Source organism: Arachis ipaensis, chromosome B09 (genome assembly GCF_000816755.2).
Source record: "Arachis ipaensis cultivar K30076 chromosome B09, Araip1.1, whole genome shotgun sequence".
Lineage (NCBI taxonomy): Eukaryota > Viridiplantae > Streptophyta > Magnoliopsida > Fabales > Fabaceae > Arachis > Arachis ipaensis.
The window spans coordinates 11032715-11044477 of record NC_029793.2 but is presented as its reverse complement, the minus strand read 5'-3'; the positions used below and the strand labels follow the sequence as shown (position 1 = coordinate 11044477).

Sequence of the window (11763 nt, the reverse complement as noted above, 5' to 3'; positions counted from 1 at the left end):
TTACACATGATGGTATTTAGGTATGTCTAGACATGTTTGGAAAAGAATTTTTATTTTTTTATTAAAACACAATTGGTCACAATCAGACACGCGTGTTGGACGAATATCAGTAAATATTGTGTCCAAAATATATCCGACACACAGATATAATAACTCAGCAAAATGTCCGTGTTTCATAGTAAAATAGTAAGAATAGAAAATGCAAAAATTGAGTCGTCTATTTCCGAACAAAATATAATAATTGATAATGACAAGTGATGAGCGCCATGGCTAATTTATTTGACAAAAGGAAATAATTATGAGTCATTTTAATTTTCTTGAGTTTTTATTAATAATCAAAATAATTATTTTAAAAAAACTAACGAACGTAGATCTAAATTAGTATCTCATATGATTTTGTGTTGATATTGTTAGTAATATGACTAATATCTAATTTAGTATATGTTTATTTTTTTCGTATAAGAAAATGATACATTGTGTTGAACACGTTACTATATATTCATTTCTTTTATCAGAAAAAGTAATCAAATTTATATCCCAAATATGGTCAATAAGGAGAAGGATCAGAGTCATTTTTTGGCTGAGTTTTTTAAATATTGTGAAAAGATGTGTGATTTTTTTAATATTTTTATTTAGGTGAATTTATCACTGTTATGGGAGAAAAAATTTTTTTTGTCAGAACACACAAAACGTTGGACGTTTTGTATGTGGTTTAAATTTTTTGAATAGATAAAACCAAAATGGCACTACCGTTTTGTGTAAAAATGAATAATTTAAAAAGTGAGCAAAGTTGAAAATGATGCTGTCGTTTTGTTTAGGGGCAAAATTTTTTTAATTTAAAAATAGAAAATGACGGTGCCGTTTTGTGCTGAAATCAATTTTACCGTTGAGAATGGATAAAACGGTGGTGATGTTTAGTACAAGTGTGAATAAAAAAAATATAAAATTAGCTATATAAGGTACGCTAGTATTATGTGGGAAACACATTGAGTAGAGTAAAAAGTGAATAATACAAAGCTATTTGCCTTCAAATTTTTATAGAGCTTAAAGCTTTTTCTTCTTTAGCAATTGAAGTTGTTCTTAGTTCTTTAGCTTCTGAAGTTGTTCTTAATTCTTTAGCAGTTGAAGTTGTTCTGCATTTGTTGAGTGAAATAAGTTGTAGGTAAATGTAACAAGTGTATAAAATGGAGAGTTATGTTAGTTTAAGAATATATTTCAATAGTCAGATTTTGTATGATACATATGAGGGTGTAAGTTTTTTGTGTGAGAATTCATGTGTTATTGTTGTTCCTCTTTCAATAACATATGAAGGACTTAAGAGTGTACTTTGTCAGAGTGTAGGTCAATAAGGCCTGAAGAGAGTGACCAATATTTTATACAGGCAACCTGTGTTAGTATTTGGTGGTTTCGTTCAAGTTCAAATAATGCACGTGGCTGATGAAGCTAGTATACAAGGAATGTTTTCGACCTACCATCAAACTAGAGCATGAGTCTCACTTATCGAGTTATACGTTGAGTTCGAAGAAATTGAAGATATTGATTTTCCAGAGCCCAATATAGACTGAATGAGTTATAATACCGAAAGTGATGAAAAGTTTGAAGGTAATTATGAAATTGTTGGTCCAACTGAAGATGTGGAAGAAGATGATATATTAATTGAGGAAGATGTGACAGATGTTGCTAATGCACTAGTAGATCAACATTCATCAGGAGAGCCATTGTTTATGCATATTTTGAATTTTGATGCCATGTATATTTCAGAATTTCTTGAATATGTCAATACAGATAATTTTATTATTATTATTATTATTATTATTATTATTATTATTATGTTTTTGTTATTGTCGTAGATGGTGAATTTGTCGTTGGAATGGAGTTTAACTCTAGAGAAACTGTGATTGCAGTAGTTAAAGAGTATACCATTCAGAGGGACGTCGATTATAGGGTGTGTGAATCTGAACCGACGACATTTTATGCTAAGTGTGTACATTACGGAACAAATTGTGATTGGCTTATCAGAGTTAATCTTATAAAAAGACAGTATTATTGGGTGATAATGAGCTATAACGGTAGTCACACGTGCATCAGATCTACTATCTCTCATGATCAAGATCATGTCAAATTGGACTCTGGTACAATTGCAGAAGCGATAAAACCATTGGTTGAAGCCGACCTATCTCTAAAGGTGAAATCTGTAATTGCTGAAGTGCAGTCGAAGTTCAACTATACAATAAGTTATCGCAAAGTATGGTTGGCCAAGGAAAAAACAGTTGAAAAAATATTTGGTGGGTGGGAAGCTTCTTATGAAGCTTTGCCGATATAGTTTGAAGCAATGGTTGCAAAAGAACCATCAGCAACTGTTGAATACGAAATTGCATATACATCTACTTACATATACAGGATGTTGAAGATATTCTGATATATGCTCGTCAGCACATGTGATGTCACACTTTCTCATTTTTGTCTTTAATACTATAGTAAAATAATATAGAAAGAAATTACTTATTTTTTTTTTACTCAAAACAATAATAATAATAACTCTTAATCTATTTACTAAACACATATCCTAAAAATTAGTAATTATCCGATTTAAATATGTTTTCATTATTTTTCAATATATATTGTAAAAATACCTAAAATTACTAAACATACTAAAATTTAATAACAATGATTTTGTTTTCCAATAAATAATTAACGGAAAAATCTAGGGGCCAGCAGATTTATTAAAATTTGGCCAGCACTTAGCCAGCAAAAGATTGCGGCTACAGCCTATTCTAGCCTATTCTAATAGGACCCATATTCAATTTCTTAAGTGACTTCTGAACACTAGCTAGCTCTCAAACGCCGAGGGCTTAAAGGTCCCAAGTTCTAGATCCCCTTATTCAAACCACGAAGAATAAGAGAAATTCTTTTGGCTAAAAATTGACTACTAGGAGCGTGTGGCCAGAGGAGAGATTCATTAATAACGGATCTCGACCCCATATCATACGTACAAGAAATTTTCCCTTTTTCCCATATCACTCATTCACATTTAATATCATTCCCTGCCAATATTCTTGTTTAAGACAGATCGCTTCCCCCGCTACCCTCAGTTAGCGGGGGCAACGGGGGGCCTAGTCGATGTAGGCCCTCAAACCAAACGGCGGGCACGCCCAGCTTCTTAGTCAATCGGCACTTTCGTCTTGTTCTATATCGAGATATTCCATTCAAGTTAGACCACCTGCATCTGATCTGAGTCAGCAGAATCTAAGCTAGTTGCGGGTGGGATAGGGGCGCACTAGTGCTAAAGCCTACATATAGCTAAAGCTAAGGAACATACGAAGGTACCAAAAAATTAATTTAAAAAAATTATATACTATTTATTTTTAGAACTTTTAGTTCAAAAAATAGGATTAACTCTAACTAACTACTAATAAAACATTTAAAATATTAATTTTTCTCTATTTTTGACTGGCTGCCATTTTTTTTGTGGTGGGGTAAGTAAAATGGCAACTTTCAATTTCTTCAAACAAAATGAATAATAGGAATGGAGACTATGAACCGAAGAAAAAAGAATGAAGGAAAAAGGGAGTTGGCATTTTGATCAACGTGTGGAAAGAGAGAGAAACCTGCCACGTGTCGATCATACACAACAAAACGTCGGTGACGTTTTGATCAACACGTCAGTGACATTTTCCGCATAGCAGCGTCAACGTCTTCTTTGCGGCATCTGACGGCTCCCATAGCGTTGTTAAACTCTCGTGTTCAGTCATTTTGGTGGGTAACACCACCTTTGGCCCAATATTAAAAAAAATTTCATTTTTTGAGTATCAATTTAGTTAACTTATTTAAATAAACCATAATAACATCCATATATTACTATATTAGTATATTAAGGTGACATTTAGAGTGTGTTCGTATTTATGTTTGTTTGGAGGGAAATAGAAAAAAAGAAAATAAAAAAATGATTATTTTTCATTATTTAGTTGAAGAGAGAAATTAGAAAAAAAAGAAAAGGAATGAAAAAAATTGGTAGGATCCACAAATTTTTTTTCTCTAATGTTAAAAAAAGGGAAAAAAATTATTTTTTTTCTATACTTCTAATATTACTCTTTCATTTTTTTCAATATATTTTATAATACAAGGATAAAATTGTTTTTTTATAACATTTCTTTCTTTTTTATTTTCCTTTCATCAAAATACATTTAAAAAAATAAAAATCCACTCAATTTTTTTTTCTATTATTTTTTTCTATTTCTTTTCTTCCAACTAAACATGAATACTTTCAAAACAAAAAGAGCAAAAGAAAAATGAATACTTTAGAAAAGAAAAAGGAATGGGGAGAGGAGAAGTAACCAAAAAATCTAAGATGATTAAACTCACTATTGTTTATGAGTTTATAATAAGTCAAGAAAAAAGTTTAAAGGACTTATTATACATTTTCATAACTTCATCCTTATTAAAATATTAAGAAGAGTCCAAAATTTTCACTTTTTAGATAATAAAACTTGTGAATAATATTTAATCATTTAAGTATCTCCCTCCCTAAAAAACTCTTGGAAACAAAATAAAAAATAGGAGTATCTAAATGGACTAAATTTATCGGATCGACCTATTTAATCATTTAAATAGACGGATTTTGCCTCTAAAATTAAATCCAATAAAGTTTCGGGATAAATAGATTGAGTCTGATTAACCCGAAAAAAAAAATTTAAACGGACTAGTCTACGGGCTAAATGGCCAACCCGTTTAATATTTAAAAAAAGTACAATTGTTGACCAATAGCCCAACTGATTTGACCCGAAAATCCGACCAATCAACTAAAAAAAGTACTGTTTATTTAAGGTTTTTGACCTAAAAATGATATTTTTGTCAAAATATTTTTCAAAAAATAAAATAAAAAAGTAAACGGGTCAACCCGTTTAACCCATTGGACTGGCCATAAATGATTCGAGTTGAAAAATTATGTTCCGTAAATAAAACAGATTAAATGGACCAACCCATTTAACATGCGCGCTTAAACGGGCCAAACTGACCCGTTTGACAGTCCTATTAAAAAATTATTTTAATTCATATTTTTTATCTATCAAGACTCTTATTTTGACCTATTAAAATATAAAATAAGGATATCAAAATAATTCACATACCTATATCCATAATAGTGATATTAACTGGCCAGTTACTAATCCAGACCTCAACTACAAAGACAACAAAATTAAGATACTTCCACTCTTTCAGGACATTAGTAATTGAGAATACAACTATATACCATAAAAGGTCCCACTTAAACATTAAGTAAAACCATCCATTAGCTAAACTATAAAGACACATACTTAGAACATAACAAATATGAAAATATAGAAAATCCTAGTTGACACAGATGCTATATATATATATATATATAGTAGTGCATGATTTGGCTTGATTCAGTGTTTATAGTTTAGATCAAAATCTAAACCATGTAGAGTCCATTCGAATGCAAACTGACTGACTTTACACTCCCGCCTTCATTTCATGTGCGATGGACCAAGTGTTTCCTTTCCTGTTGCTTGTACTTTAACCTAGATACAAGGATATAAGTCTCTCCCCATCGTTTGAGATTCCAAAGCTAGTCCTTGACTCCATCAAAGTAATTACATTGTTGTCCACAAATAAAGTGGGGCTATATGAAATTTCAAGACCCATTATGTTGACATTCTTTTGCCATATAAATGTGTCATCACCAACACGTTTAAGTTCCCACACGAAAACTTGTCTTGTGAAACATAGGTTCTTATAAGACATGAACCTAACATTGTCGTTAATTTGATTCAGGGAATAGAACATAGCTTTTGCCTCTTTAAGGACTGGATCCTCATGGAACATCCTACTTTGCATCGAAAATGTGATCATTTCTGCAAGATCGAAACTGTTTGGACCTTTCCATCCTATCCAATAAACAACACTTTCTTGCACAATTGTCTTTGGGCCCAACTTTCCTATGTTACTTTGGAAAGTTCCAGAGTGAACCCAGTCTCTTTGGATAGAATTAAATAGTATTCACTTCACATTCTTTTTCTCATAGTACCGCTTATACACATGCACTATACGATACTTAGTCTGCTCCTGCAAGTATCCGAAGGAATATAGTGATGCGGCATGGCAGCAGTGTTTGCTTGCTTCGTCGGATACATATCTAATATCCCTGGGATTCTAGACCATGATCCTTGAGTTAAGGCCACTCTCGAACAACATTATGCAAAGGTTACCATGGTCATCTCCTACCAATGAATAGTAGCCGAAGTGATTAATCTGCATTGGTACGTTAAATTGAAACTGGCGACTGGTTTCAATATCAGCTCTCACAAACCACTGTGAGTTATCGTCTGTAGGAGGATACCCAATACCAATGATAACACTCCTATCCGTGTTCTTGTTTTCTCTGAAATTTTTCTTGACAAGCAAAGGTGTTGTAATCGATAATTCCAAATTCGGTTCAAAGACTTGCATCTGCCAACGTTCTTCGGATCTAACTTCACAAATATCTTCCACAACAGTTCATCACTAAGTTATGGGAGGTCGATTTTCTTAGGAGATACGTTACTCGTTCTAAAAAAAAACTTGGCTAATTTATCCAAGAGTTTCTTTGTGGTATTTGAATTGGTATTTTGGTTGGTATTATGCATCTTCTTTGTAATATTCTATTTATATGCATGGGTTTAGAGATTTAGTTTGGAAGGACATGTGTTTCTGTGTTTAATCAGCTAAGAATTTAATGGGCTTATGAATCATTAGCTCAACAATCTTGTAAAGAATAAAAGGTGCTTTACTCTTTTCACGAGAACTGTAATATTTTTTGTTACACGTTTGAATATAAATTATCTCTTGTCAACTTTATCAAAGTGGATCACTAAAACTATCTATAACGTCTGAAGACTATTTGTTTCCCATCACAGAGAACCTTATTTTGCAAATCTATTTGGCATAGGCAGGCTGTTTATAATTTTTTGAGTAAAGTGACAATTAAGTCCTTGAAGATTTGCACTTCGGATAGAATAGACCTTTAAGAAAAAAACGTAACAAATAGACCCTCAAAGATTACAAAGTTAGACACGTAAGATCCTTCTGTTAAGTGTTAACACAAAACGTAATGGAGTTGGCTGCGTGTACCATTTTTAATAGTGATATGTCCGTTGGTGCCAAGTGGGAATAAAAACATCGTTGTTTCGAAAAATCCCCCTCCCTATTTAAGTTTAGAAATTCCCCTTAACTCTCCCCATGTCTCTTTATTTATCCACAGATACTTACAGAACTCAAAATTTCCATCCAAAATTGGTGATTTCCGTGACGATCTTGTGACATTGTAGAAGGAAAAGTGTGTTATCGTGACATTCATCCTCCAAGTAAGAAATTTTTTAGTCATTTTTGTGTTCGAAGATTGTGGTTTCTTTTTGTGTGGTTCCAATGATATAAAGAATTTGTGGTTTATGTGTGAAAGTGTGTAAAGCAAGTGGTTATGATTTTTTATTGGTAAAAATCTTACATGAACCATTAAAATAATGTGAATGTCTACTCTTTTTGGGTTTAGAACTTTTTGTTGCTTGCTGAAAATCGTGCATAAACCATTAAAAAAACTGTGAATTTTTGGTTGCTTGGCTTGGTAGTGAGTTAATATTGTCTATAAAGAAGAAAGATTCCATAGAGCCACTAATGAATGAAAATAAGGTTAGGAGGAGTCTTATGGTCACTTGCAACAAGCGTGGCAATCCTAGCCACAACTACAAGACTTGCAAGAGAGTTGCAACAATAAAGAAAGGCACAAAAAAAGGACCAAAGCTCAGCGTGAGTCTGCCCGTCAAGAGAAGTGTGCACCATCTCAGAGTGCACCCAGCATTGACAACAAGAGAGCTAGACTACTGTCAATCTTGAGGTTAGCATTTAACTCTTTTAAACGTGAGGATTTGGAGATTTAGTTGTCCATGCAATATATTTTATGAGGATTTAATTGTATCTTTCATAACTTATATAAGGGTTTAATTGTACATTAAAAGGTGAAATTGTGCATGTTTCATCCAACTATTATTCTATATTTTAGCCAAATCAAGTCCCAGCAATGAATATCCCACAATCTACAAGCACAACTATAGTTACTGCTGCTGCTATTGCTAACAATGTCAACCATGTTATTATATCTACTATTTATGGAATATATCAGCCACTGATGTTGGTCTGGCATTGTGTAAAAGCAATCATCAGAGGTAATCAAAGAAAGAAAAAGTCCAATCAAGGCCTTCATGAAACAAGCCACTAAATCCAGCTCTCTTTAAGAAAAAAGAAGCTATTGTTAGGCCTGAATAAGCTCCTCACTCATAGCTTGCCTCACAATCACAAATAGCTCAAGGGCCAACTAATAATCTCTCTGTAAAAACAAGGGCAACAACAAACACTGGACCAGCCTAAAGAATGTTGAAATTTTTAGGCCTAGGCCTTGGCATTAGAATATTGATCTCCTTAGGTTGAATGGATCATGACTTAACTTTTTTGGGTTTAAAAACTTTGATTTGGACATGCTATTTTGGTGGATATAATGTTATTTTGGGGATGATATTTCTTTTTGGTAGATATGATGTTATTTTGAGGGTGATGTTTTCTTTTAGATTTAGCACAGTAGTGTTGTGCTTTATGTTTTTAGGGTGAATTTGGTCATATTTTGGATTCAAGTGATGCAATTTCATAAGTCTACTGATGTACTTAACTCACTTTAGGTAATGTTTATTATCTGTTAATTATGGTTCACTTTGGATTGAATATTGTGCTTTTATCATTGATGTGGTTGTTTATCAGATGTTGCAAACATTTAAAACAACCGAATAATATCATTCATTGTAAACAAACTACATGCTTACAATAATAGTTCACACTTCACAGTTAACTTCATTCATGGTAAACAAACTACATTACATTTATAGTAACAATTCTAGTTCACCTAGTACCACTACATAAGATAGACACAACTACTCCAAACATGAACCAAATAAAAAGAAAAAGCAAACATTCCTAAATTGACTAACAACAATTTTAGGAGACTCCTACTTTTCCAATGCCAAAATTCTTTCCTCCAAATCAATCAATCTCTGCTCCCAATCATGCTTTCCACTTTCTATAACTTCCTCATCCCTAACATCTTCATGTAGCCATTTAAAGAATTTGCAGTATGGCAAATTCTCCTGTAAAAAAATTCAAGAAATGAAACATTTTCTTTTTGCGCAGAACAAATCAAAGCAACTGTAAGAAGGAGATAGCAATTACCCTAAAATTTTGGCATCCCAGAAAAATCGATCAGGATTCTCTATTGTTCTAGACTTGTATATTGTTGCATACAATTGGCAGTTACACTTGGGAGCTTCCGGTGCTATTCATTCTGCGTTGTTCTAGGGTTTTGTTTTGTTTTAGGGTGAATAATTGGGGATTCTGGACAATTAAGGTTTGGGACATGTTAAAATCAAATAACATTCAAGGACCAATTTGTCCTCATCATTTAAAGTAATTCCAATGTGGCATTTAATAGACACCTCACTTACATTAACAGTCCACGTCAGAGGCGCCGTTAATCTTACTAACAAAAGGATGTAACATGTCCACATTTTATTTCCTGGTGGACGTAATTGTTACTTTTTTTTTCTTAGGGTCTAACTTATCCGAACGGCAAATCCTCAGGGACCTAATTGTCACTTTACTCTAATTTTTTTAAAATAGTAGTCTATCATGATTAGCCTATTTGGGATTAATCATGTTCCAACAAAGTATTTTTTTTAGTTTATTTGTTTGTGTAACTTGAAAATTTTAAATGATGAAAACTAAATATTGCAAAAGGAAATTACTTATTAAATGGGTCAGTAAATTACTTGCTTCAATCATGCTTTATCTTGAAAAAAATATTAAATTTTGTAATAATTGTGATGAGAAGTGCTACACATACAAGTCATTTTGGTTTACAAGTCATACAAGTTGGGTCAAACCCAACAAAAAGGACGCTCACCCATACAAGCGTGTCAACACGCGCGCTACTCAATAGTTTCCATAGCGCACTTCGCGTTCCTTCTCCTCCTCCTCCTCCCTCTCTTCCTTCTTCTTCTCCTTCTTCTTTGCGTTTCTCCTCATTTTTCTTCACGTGTTTCATCTTCATTGTCATTTTTTTACTATTGTTGTTGTTGCTGCATTTTTTTCCCCTTCTCTTTCTATTGATTTTGCAACATTATGTATTTTTTCTTTTTTGTTTGATTTTTTTCTCTCAAGAAGAATTATATGAGAATATGAAATAAGAAGATGAAGAAAAAGAGACAACAGAAGATAAGAATGAGGAAGAGGAAGAGTTTTGAATTATACAGAACTTATTAGAATAAAAATAGTAAAATACACCCAAATATCTTCATGTTACACCCGAATATCTTTATATTACACCCAAATTTGCTGCAAATACAGAAAAATATTTCCTCTAATGCTGCATTTTCTTCTTCTTGTTTTCTTATTTCTTTCTTTCTTTTAGTTAAATGAATATAAGTTTATCCTCTTCCAAGTAATTTTGTAGCACTATGTGTTTTTTCTTCTTTGTTTAATTTTTTTTATTTTTATTCTTTTTAAGAGAGTAAAACAAGAAGAAACTTGAGAAGGTAAAACAAAAAGAAAAATATGAATAAGAAAAAAAAAAGAAGAAGACGATGATGATGATGAGAAAAAAAAAAAAGCAGCAGAAGATGAGGAGGAGGAAGAGGAAGAGTTTTGAATATAAGTAGAACTTATTAGAATAAAAATACACCCAAATATCTCCGTGTTATACCAAAATTTGCTGCAAATACAGAAAAATATTTCCTCTAATGCTACATTTTTTTCTTTTGAATTGAACCACACTGCAGCCACTTGATTGGATTCAAAACAATAATAAATTTCGTTCTGGTTCAATTGACAATCTGAACCTGAATTATTCATTATCTTTAACAATGAGATAACTGATGATGGAAGAGAAAGAGAAAAAGAAAGGAGGAGAAGAAATTCCAATGAAAAAAGAAGGAAGAAGAGGAGGAGGAGGAAGAGGTGGTGGTGTTGATGACGACGATAACGAAGAAGAAAAATAACGAAGAAGAAGAAGAGTGCAGTAACAAGAAGAAGAAGAACGTGCAGTAACGGTACAAAGTGCGTGAATATAAATGACTTGTAAAGACTTGTATGGAAAAAACGCTTGTATTTGGAGAATAATTCAATTGTGATATCAAATTTTAAATAATATTAAATTCTCTCTAAATGATCCTTTTTTTGTATTATTTATGGGAATAAATTACCATTTGTATCCATAAAAGATACAGACACTGACAAATGTACCCATATAAAAATAAAACGACAATTATAACCACAGAAGATGGCTTATGTGTGCCAAAGGTACCCTAACAGACCAATTGTGTAACCAACATCCAGATACTTTTGGTACACGAAGCCGTCTTCCATGGTTACAATTGTCGTTTTATTCTTATATAGGTACATTTGTCAGTGTCTGTATCTTTTATGGGTACAAATAGTAATTTATTCTTATTTATGGTAAAAAAAAAAGAATTTTTAAATTTGACATTTACTCACATCCTTTTTTATGGACTTTCCTATTATAGAGTCTTTTAACTACTTTTAAAGGTGAATGTTAATGTCACAACCTTAATTTATATTTGATCTAATACCTTAAAATTATCCTTATTATTTATTCCAATATTTATTTTATTTCATGTTTCTATGACTTTTAGCTTGTAGCTTATAATCTAC

The 11763-nt window shown here is 32.2% G+C and overlaps 1 long non-coding RNA gene across 1 annotated transcript; it reads left to right on the top strand.

The window, feature by feature from the left end:
• On the top strand, window positions 7253–7785 carry LOC110266587. Its single transcript, XR_002354008.1, has 2 exons — window positions 7253–7361; window positions 7689–7785. It is a non-coding gene; the product is annotated as an uncharacterized LOC110266587 (long non-coding RNA).